The 9,271-nt window shown below is 46.4% G+C and overlaps 1 long non-coding RNA gene across 3 annotated transcripts in view; it reads right to left on the bottom strand.

The window, feature by feature from the left end:
- Positions 1–3,997: 3,997 nt before the first annotated feature.
- Gm11419 overlaps positions 3,998–9,271 on the bottom strand; it is a 27,556-nt gene continuing 22,282 nt past the window's right edge. For all 3 annotated transcript variants that reach the window (XR_003949730.1, XR_001780105.2, XR_001780114.2), the window contains one exon: positions 3,998–4,874. This is a non-coding gene — a long non-coding RNA (predicted gene 11419). The remainder of the gene's footprint in view (positions 4,875–9,271) is intronic.

Here is a 9,271-nt window from a genome sequence, read left to right as displayed (position 1 = left end):
GGGAGCTCACACCCATCCCTGAAAGAAGCTGCCCTCTCTGCCCACTGCCTGCAGAGCCGCTCCTCACAGTTACTGTGCCTGTCAGGCCCAGATATCAGCATGGGGGAGGAATGGAACATCTGTAGGGACATGCAAGGCTGGCACGAAGCCGCAGAGACCCAGCCTGAGAGCTATGGCTCTCAATGCCCGAGATAGGAAGTTAGCCAGACTGGAGCACAAGCCAACAGCAGAAAGGGCACAGCTGGTCTCCACTGGGTGCTAATTCACCTTGTCTTCCTTTCTCCAGTCACATTCTCACCTGTGAAGGAGGAGGGAGAGGGGAAGGAGCCCTCCCCTCACATACTCATTCCCAGAAGCTGGAGTCCTCCTGCAAGGTGCCCCCACATGCCTATCAGCTCCAGCTGAGTGACTGCCATGTCTCAGTAGAAACAGAACAAGCGACCTGACATGGGAACTGGTGGTTCAGATGCCAAGACTCCAAGGGAGTACAGGAGACTAAGTCCTCCCTCTGCAGTGGAAATGGAGAGAAATGAGTGTTAGAGCAGCCACTGAGACTGGGGACCACTTGTTACTGCAGCAGAAGCTAGCCTGTCCTGACGTGTATACCATGCCAGTGTCTCCCCTCATCACACTGTGACTGAGGAGTCTCACTGGCCCATGGTCCCTTTTCCCTTCTATGTGATCCCAGCACACGGACCAGTGCCTCAGCTCCTGAGCTTTTTGGAGACGGTTTCTGTGTGTTCATCACAGCCATGCTGAGCTAGCTAGGTTGGCTTCCCAGCAAACCCAGGGATCCGCCTGTCTCTGCTTCCTCAGGACTGGGATTAAATGGCTGCAGGGTTTTATGTGGACTCTTAGAATCAAGTTCTGATCTCCATACTTGTCTGGCAAGCAACTTACTGACTGAGTCATCTCCCCAGACCGCGCAACAACTTTCAATTATAAGCTCTCCTGTCTTAGAGTCCACAGATAGTCTTGTCTTCTGGAAACCTGAAAGCTTGAGAATACAGAAAACTACCCTCTCTCTGTTCTCTCTCTCTCTCTCTCTCTCTCTCTCTCTCTCTCTCTCTCTCTCTTTCTGTGTGTGTGTGTGTGTGTGTTTTCTCTATGCATGTGTTTAATGGGTGTGTGTGTGTGTGTACATGCTTGACAATTTTCCCTCAATTCTCATGACATACAGTGCTGCTTTGCCCCTGGTTCCAATTCCATGTCTCTCCCATGGGACTCCATTGTTCTCCCTTCCCCCTTTCCTTCTGCCGTGGTTCTAACACCCCCACCAGCTCGGGCTGCCTCTAAAGGATGCCTGGCCTCAGCCACCATCAGGCCACTGCTGCCTGAGACAGGGCAGGATCCTGCTTGTCTTCAGGGGAAAACCTTTAGCGCCTACCCTGGCCATGCAAACTTGGGGACTGGATCTGTAGTCCATACCTCCAGCCACACCCACAGAGCTGGAGGGAAGCACGTAGATAAACGTGCTTCCTTCCCACCTCTCTCCTGAGCCTTCTCAGGCATCCCTCCCAAACTCCCTCCTTTCCAGGTGACAGATGAATCAGGTTCTTGGCCACGCTGGTGGATTCCTCCGAGGTCCCCTACCTCCAAGATTCTTATCACCTTTAACATCCCAGCCACCAAGAATCCTTTCCTGTCATTTCCAAACCTGAAAGTCAGACTGCCACTCAGTTCTCCACACTGCTGCAGTTCTGGGAATGATGTTCCACTCTCTGGGTTAGAGAGAGACTGGGTTCTCCCAGTCCTCCATGTTCTCACTGACCTCAGGCTGAATATCTCTTATGTTTAGTCAACCTAGGTTCTGCTATGGCCATGATACAAAGGTCGTATATAGTGTTATTGATCGTATATAGTGTTATTGATCCCAGAAAGCTTTTGCCCTGAGGCAGTGTAACTCCTATCTCTTTTGGTCTGAGTCCAGGGACCTTAACATCCTCAACTGACACTCCTACAGACCATCTTGGAGGTGGTCCTTGCACAGACCTTCCAGGGCCTAAGAGAAAGTAAGATGCTGTCACAGACTACCCGTGTAGCTTCCTTTACAGGGAGACCTGCTGGCAACCCAGGTGCCTACCTCTCCACCCCAACAGGGGCCATTCATCCTTCTCCTTCACACCAGCTTGCAACAATCTTTCCCAGAGATGGCTCCCATGGACTCTCAGATTCTTCCCTCCCTCGAGTGGCTTGGAGCCACCAGGAGCCACCTGCTTATAAAATTAGTGGGGCCTGAGAATCTCATAATATGCTCCAATTCACTGGGGCCCAACTCAAACCATCTCTCTAGGACCCCCTCCTTCCAGCCTGGCCACCTCCTTATTCTCACAGAAGCACCCCACTCATGCCAAGGCTGTACCCCAATCTCTCTCCGCGTTTCAAGCCATACTTTCTTCCAAGGCACAGAGAGAGCCCCTTCCCCAACTTCAGGAAGTCCTTGCTGACCCGGGCAGAAATTCTGTGCCAGTCATATGGTGCTTAGTCACCCAAGGCTGCCCTCTGTGGCTTTCTTTTCATTTGGCTTTACAAAGCCACTCGCCTCCACTTTGAGGGCATGTGCTTCTGCAATTAAAGTCTGGCATTTAGGAGATACTCAGCAAGGGCTGCCTGGTCACACAAGTGGAGAGTTACGGGTGTTAGAAGCCTTGGGAGTATCTGATGGATTTTTTTGGAGTTTTTGAAACCCCTGGGAGTCCCAAGGGGCAAGGAGAAAAAGGAGGACATTATTTGGTACCATGGGAGTAGGCATGGGGCTAGAAGTACTGTCTGACACTTCTTCTACAGTCCTAACCCCTACCATCTCACAAACCCCCAATAAGCTCCCTATATCTGTTCAGAGGTTGAATTCCAAGATTGGAAGCCAGACCCTGATTCCAGCAGTGGCTCCAGCTCTGCCAACAGTGGGCTCTTTGCAGGTTTGTTAGCTTCCCACCCAGCTTCCCTACCTTTAAAGCGCATTACAGTCTCTGCCTCGTCTAGTCAGGAAGAGTTAACAAGCAAAAAGCAGGTGAAGTAGAAACTGTTTCCACTCACACCCTGGCACACTACACTCAGGGCATTTGGGGCTTCAGGTCTGGGCAGCATTATAGCGGAAAGATTGGATTTAAACCGTGTCTCTATTACTTAGAGCTCAGCGATGGGAAGCGTGTCCTCCTCAGAGCCTGCTTGTTTAACTTGATGAGAAATCATGCCCATGATGTGGGGTTAAGAGGTAATGAGATACGGCTTATTAAACCTGGAGAGCGGTGCTTGTTGTGTACGGAGGACTTGGGTGAATTCCCATCCTCTTTCATTTAAGTCTCCCTTTTCTGCCAGGCAGGTGTCTGGGCTGACAACAGCCACAACTGGAGGAAAGAGGCAAGGGAAGGCTCTGTGGAGTCTGGGAGCAGAAGTTGGTGGGGCCTTGCTGCCCCCTGGTGGCCTGGATAGGCATGACAGCTCTGTGTGCTCTCCGGTGCCACCTTATGGTAGAAGAGATTAGTTACAGAAGAGCTTTCTAGAGATCTCAAGGAGGAAGAATTCACATTTGGCTGGTCTTGCTTCTTTTTTATTACACATAATACCTTGATTACTCTTCTTTTGCACATCTCTTTAAAATATCTGATTCTTTCCCTAAAAATAAATCATAAAAGTGGAGTTTCCTAGCTTCTCTCTCTCTCTCTCCCTCCTTCCCTCCCTCCCTCCCCCCACCCCCGTGCGCATGCGTACATGCATGTGTATATACTAACATCTCTCAGAAATAAAGTACCAGTTAATATCCCCATCATTTTATCTCATCTTCACCAACATTGAATGGTGTCTTAGTTTCGTTTTCTACTGCAGTGGTAAAGAATCCTGACCAAAAGACAATAGAGAAGAAGAGTTTATTGGCCAATGATTCCAAGTTACAGCTCACAATTGCAGAGAAATTAAGGCAGGAACTTAGGCATGACATCCACAGGCCAAAAAAAAAAAAAAAAAACCAAAAAAAAAAAAAAAAAAACAGAGAGCCAAGTATGCCCTTCATGTCTGCTTGCTAGGTTACTCACAGGCTGCTAGCTTTCTTCATCCTTACACAGTTCATGTCTCAGCCCATGAAATAATGCCACCCACAACAGGCTGAGTCTTCCTACATCACTTAGCAATCAAATAAGTCCCCCCCCACAGGGATGCCCAGTGGCCATTGTGATTTAGATAGTTCCTCAATTAAGATGTTTCTCAGGTGCTTCTAGTTTTGTCAAATTGAGTGTGTGCATTGTTGAATATAACCTTTCAGTGTTCCTGTCCCTTGCCATATAATATTCTGCTCTGAGAGTGTACTATGGTTTCCTTCCTCATGTTACTGTTGATCTGTGTCTACATTGCTTCCGAGTTTGGAGCTGTTATAAATAATGCTGCCACAAATATTTTTGTTCCATATAAGAACATGTTCATGCAAGTCACGAGTGACCAAATGTCAGCATATTGTCTAGTCTGTTCCTAGAAGTAGGATTGGTACACAGTATTGTATGGAAAAGTAGTCTTCTAGTAGATACTGCTAAATAGGTTCCCAGAGCAGTTGTGTCGATTTACAATGCCCCCAGCAGCACCAGGTACATGCACTCTTGCCAACGCTTATTATTTTCTGTCATATCTACTTTGCCGTCCTTATGTGAGTAAAGTTTGGATTTTCTTTTCCATGTCTCCTAAGACAGAATACATCTTTATAGTTTTATTAGTCATTTCTGTGTCCTATTGGGGTGGTCTTTCTTCACACTGCTATTAAGGCATATCTCTGTATTTTCAGTTGTTAATTCTGTATCAGCAGAGAGCCACGTGCTGGCAGGATTTTGGTATCACGATTTCCAAGCCTCATCACTGGCTTTTCTATTCGTAAATGCTGCCTTCAGGACCTGCCAAAAACATGAAGGGCAGAGAGCACTCATTGGTTATAATAAAAAGCTGACAGCCAATAGCTGGGGCAGAAAGTATGGAGGGTGGAGCTTCCAGGCAGGGAGAGAGAGAGAGAGAGAGAGAGAGAGAGAGAGAGAGAGAGAGAGAGAAATACAAGTAGAGGCAGGAGAATTTGAAACAGACGTGGAAGGGAAGAGAAGGGAGCACAGGAGAGCAGGAAGGTAAAGAGCTAGCTATGTGGTGGGGCCCAGGCTGGGAAGTCAGGTGAAGTTAGAAGCTAGCAGAAGTCTGTCCCAGATAAAGGACAACAGCTATAAATGTTATAGAAGCCTCGTGTCCTATTTTTATAGCAAGTGGGTCTGTGAAAGCCTCACAATAGTGTTCCTTCTGGTTGGTTGTATGTTTTAATCGCCTGATTTTGAAAGAGTCTTGTCATGTCAGGGGGGTTGTGTTTACATACACATCAGTCGCAGATCACGACTTGTGTTTGTTGCTTTTCACTCTTACATGGCTGTGGTGGTTTGAATATGCTTGGCCCATGGGGAGTGGCACAATTAGGAGGTGTGGCCTTATTGGAGGAGATGTGTCCTTGTTAGAGGAAGTATGTCATTGGGTAGGCGGGCTCTGTTAGAGGAAGTATGTCACTGGGTAGGTGGGCTCTGAGGGCTCCTATGCTCAAGCTCCTTCCAGTGGGGAAGACGGTCTTCTCCTAGCTATCTTTGAATCAAGATGTAGAATTCTCTGCTCCTCCAGCACCATGTCTGCCTGCACACTGTCCTGCTTCCCACCATGATGGTCATGAACTGAACTTCTGAAACTGTAAGCCAGCCCCAATGAAATGTTTCCCTTCATAAGAGTTGCCTTGATCATGGGGTCTCTTCACAGCAATAAAATCCTAACAAAGACAATGGCCTTGACCACATCCCTGGAATTTTGATGTCATCTGATGCATGCATTTTCTCTCATTATTCACATTTTTTGTAACCTGGTTAAGAATTCTGACTCTTTGGCAAACATATTTTCTTAGATGATACAAATCTAATCGTCGCATTTACCTATGCTCCATCTGCCATTGGCTTTTGTGTGTCATGCGTAGAAGAGGGGAAATGTGTTTTTACCAATATGGATGCACAACGACCAAGAACTAATTATTGACAGGACTGGCTTCCCTCTGTGGCATTGTAGAGGCATGCTACACCAAGGAATGCTATACAGCAATAAGCACAGATGATTTTAAACTGTATTCAGTAATAAGGATGATCCTCCCAACTGTGCAGCTAACATGGGAGGAGGCATTGCAAATGTGACTGCAGGTGATTTTTTACATCATAAGCAGACATAAGTGCATTTAGAGGACAACTGCTGGAATATTTGTTCTGTCCCATTACTCATTTTATTCTCCTACAGATGCCACCATATCTTAGTCACTAAAACTTTGAAACAGACCTTTACATCAGACAGTCTTAGGTCCTCAGTTTGGCTCTGCTCTCCAGTCGCTTCTGTGGCTTTCAGCCATCCTCAATTCCCTCTAAGTTTTAGCTTTGGATAATCAACTATTATACAAGCCCCAGCTGGGGTTTGATTGCGAAAGCTCTTGTCTGGTTTTGGTCTCTCAAATTAATTTCATTCTGTCAGGATTAAAACACATCCCCTTGGAGATTTGACTTAGCTTTTATTAATCCTATAATTTTATTGGTGGCATGTTGAATCCTTTATATTATTATTTCATGTCTGTGAATATTGACTTGCATGTCAGACTATCATCAGCTTTCAGAGAAGCTCCACGCCCCTATAACCTTTCATTTTCTGCGGGGTGTTCTCGATGCTCGAGGCAGATAGTACTAATATCTGTTTCTTAAATATATCTCGCAGATTCTTGCCAAACAACTTTGTGTCTTCTTTCCTCCACTAGTCTCAACTTCGTTACTTCCCCCAGCAAGGCTCCTGACAGAGTATATACACAGGCAAGACTGATCCACACCTCATCGGCAAGGGATTGACTCTCTTCTTGTATCCCGAGAACCCTTCTGTCTGCTTAAAGCACCTAATGATGCAAACCCAACAGCTTTAGACACTTGTGCCCTCACCATGGCAAAAGCCACTTAAGGGGGAAGGGTTTGGTTTGCTTATAGCTCTAGGGAACATATCGCCTGGGGAAGGCAGTGGGACATCATGTTTTACCGACAACCAGGTAGCCAAGGGAGATGACCGCTTGCTTCCCCTGGCTCACTTCCCAGTGCAGTCCACAGTCAGGGTGGGTCTTCCCACCTTAATCAGCCAAATCTAGAAACTCCCTCACAAACAGATGCAGAATCTTGGCAATTCTAGACCCTGTCAATTTGACAATTGACATCATCCTAGCTATCTAAAGTATATTTTCTTTGTGCAGAAGCTTTAGAACTATAGCAATGACAGGTTCCAGCTGAGTCGTCACAGTGAAGTTGATAGAGTCTAACGAAAAACAAACAAACAAACAAACCAAGAACAATGACAGCAACAGCAATACAAACAGCTGGACTGAGTTTTAACATATAGCTAAGAGTTCCCCATTCTCCAGGCAGTGGAGCCCAGCAGTTGGTGGTAGAGCTAAGGGAACATTCTGGGGGAGAAGAAAACATAACAGGAGAGCAGGGGAGCTCAGATGGGCTTGAGTGTGTGAGTAGCCTGTGAGGCTGAGGGGTGAGGGTATCATTAGACACAGGTGACACTGTCTAAGTTAGACTAGACTGTGGGTGGCTTTCGGGTGCACTTTATTGTTTAGAATAGTTGTTATATGAGTCTGTTTGACCCACTTTGTCCTTAAAAGATGTTATCTACGTTGTGGTTCAAAATCCCTCCAAACTCACATTGAAATTAAATTGTCATTGGAGAAGTATGAAGTGGTGAGACTATCAAGGTGACTAGGTTATGAGGGTATTGCCTCCTGATTCCAAGAAGGAGTAGGTTGCTGGTAGGTGCAAGTCCACCTGTCTCCATCTTGTTTATATTTCTGTCTGGAGGCCTTCTGCAGGTGTCACACTGGCTGCAACTACAAGCCAAAACTTTTATTGTTTATAAAGTATGCACCTTGTGGTATTCTGTTATAGCAACTGAAAATGGACTGAACCACTCTGATGATACCAAAGAAGAGACTGGTCCAGTTGAGATACCATAAGAGCCAGGGCAGAGAGCACTGGTAACAGAAATGGAAATTCTAAGTTATCTGAGAGGCGGTATGCTGCATTCATGAGAATTCATCACTGGGAAGGTATAATGGGTGTCTGAGTGTTGGTTATGGAGTGTCATGGGTCCACTCTCCCAACTGTCCGCTTTGGGTCCCTGGGATGATCAGCTCAACCATTCTGTGAACATCCCAAGATGAAGCTTTGATTGGCAGTTTGAGGGAAAAGCATTACACAATGCTGCTTTCTTCTCTTCTACAGTATAGCTGGGTACGGCCGTGTGGTTCATTTTGCAGGGTTTGGAGTTTCTTTTGTTCCCTGTCTGTATGTGTATTTACTGCTGCTCCTCTGGGACAAAAGAAGACAGCTTATTTCAGAAAATCAAACCTGAACCCAAACTGTTCCCTCCAAGTCCCTGCTCTGAAATTAGATCGTTTTGTCAGACTGGATTGGGAAGGAATCTTGAATCATTTAGTACAAACTGAGATGAGGAGGCTGAGTCTAAGCCGGGAGGAATTATCTGTTGGTTGTCTGTGGTATCATGGGCTCTAGCTGGGAAATGTGCAAATGGGAGCTGAGCAGATGAGGGCCAGCCACCAGGCAGGGCTGAGATCTGATGCTTGCTGGTACAGAGCCTGGGAATGCTCAGGTGTTTCCAAGTGCAAGTGTTCTCAAGTACAAAGATGGCTGTGAGAATTAGATGAACAAGAAAACAGGTAGGGATGCCGCATCTGCATGCTCATTGGGTGCTGGTGACAATGGAGATAAAGAGGCTGTTGACAGTGCTGCTGCTGCTGACAATGGTGGTAATGATGCTGATGCCACATGACTGTAACTACAGCCTTGGGACATGTGAATGCAGAAGAATGGACCCTTGAAGGTCCCTGGCCAGCCAGCCTAATGAATGAAAGAGCTCCAGGCTCAGAGAGAGAGCCTATCTTAAAAATTAAGATGGAGAGCAATAGGAGAAGATTCCTGAAGTTGACTGTTAGCATCCACATGCATGCATACACACACATAGGTGCACATGCACATACACATAGATGTACATACAAACACACACATAGGTTTACATACACACACACACACACACAGGTGAGCATGAACCTGGATGTACATATTCAAGGACCACACACACACACATAACCTATATGTGTGTGCATGTACCTATATGTGTGTGCATGTGCACCTATGTGTGTGTGCATATGCAGCTACATGCGTGTGCATGTGTGTGC

The sequence above is a fragment of the Mus musculus genome, chromosome 11 (genome assembly GCF_000001635.26).
Source record: "Mus musculus strain C57BL/6J chromosome 11, GRCm38.p6 C57BL/6J".
Classification (NCBI taxonomy): domain Eukaryota; kingdom Metazoa; phylum Chordata; class Mammalia; order Rodentia; family Muridae; genus Mus; species Mus musculus.
This window is presented reverse-complemented; position numbering and strand designations above follow the sequence as displayed.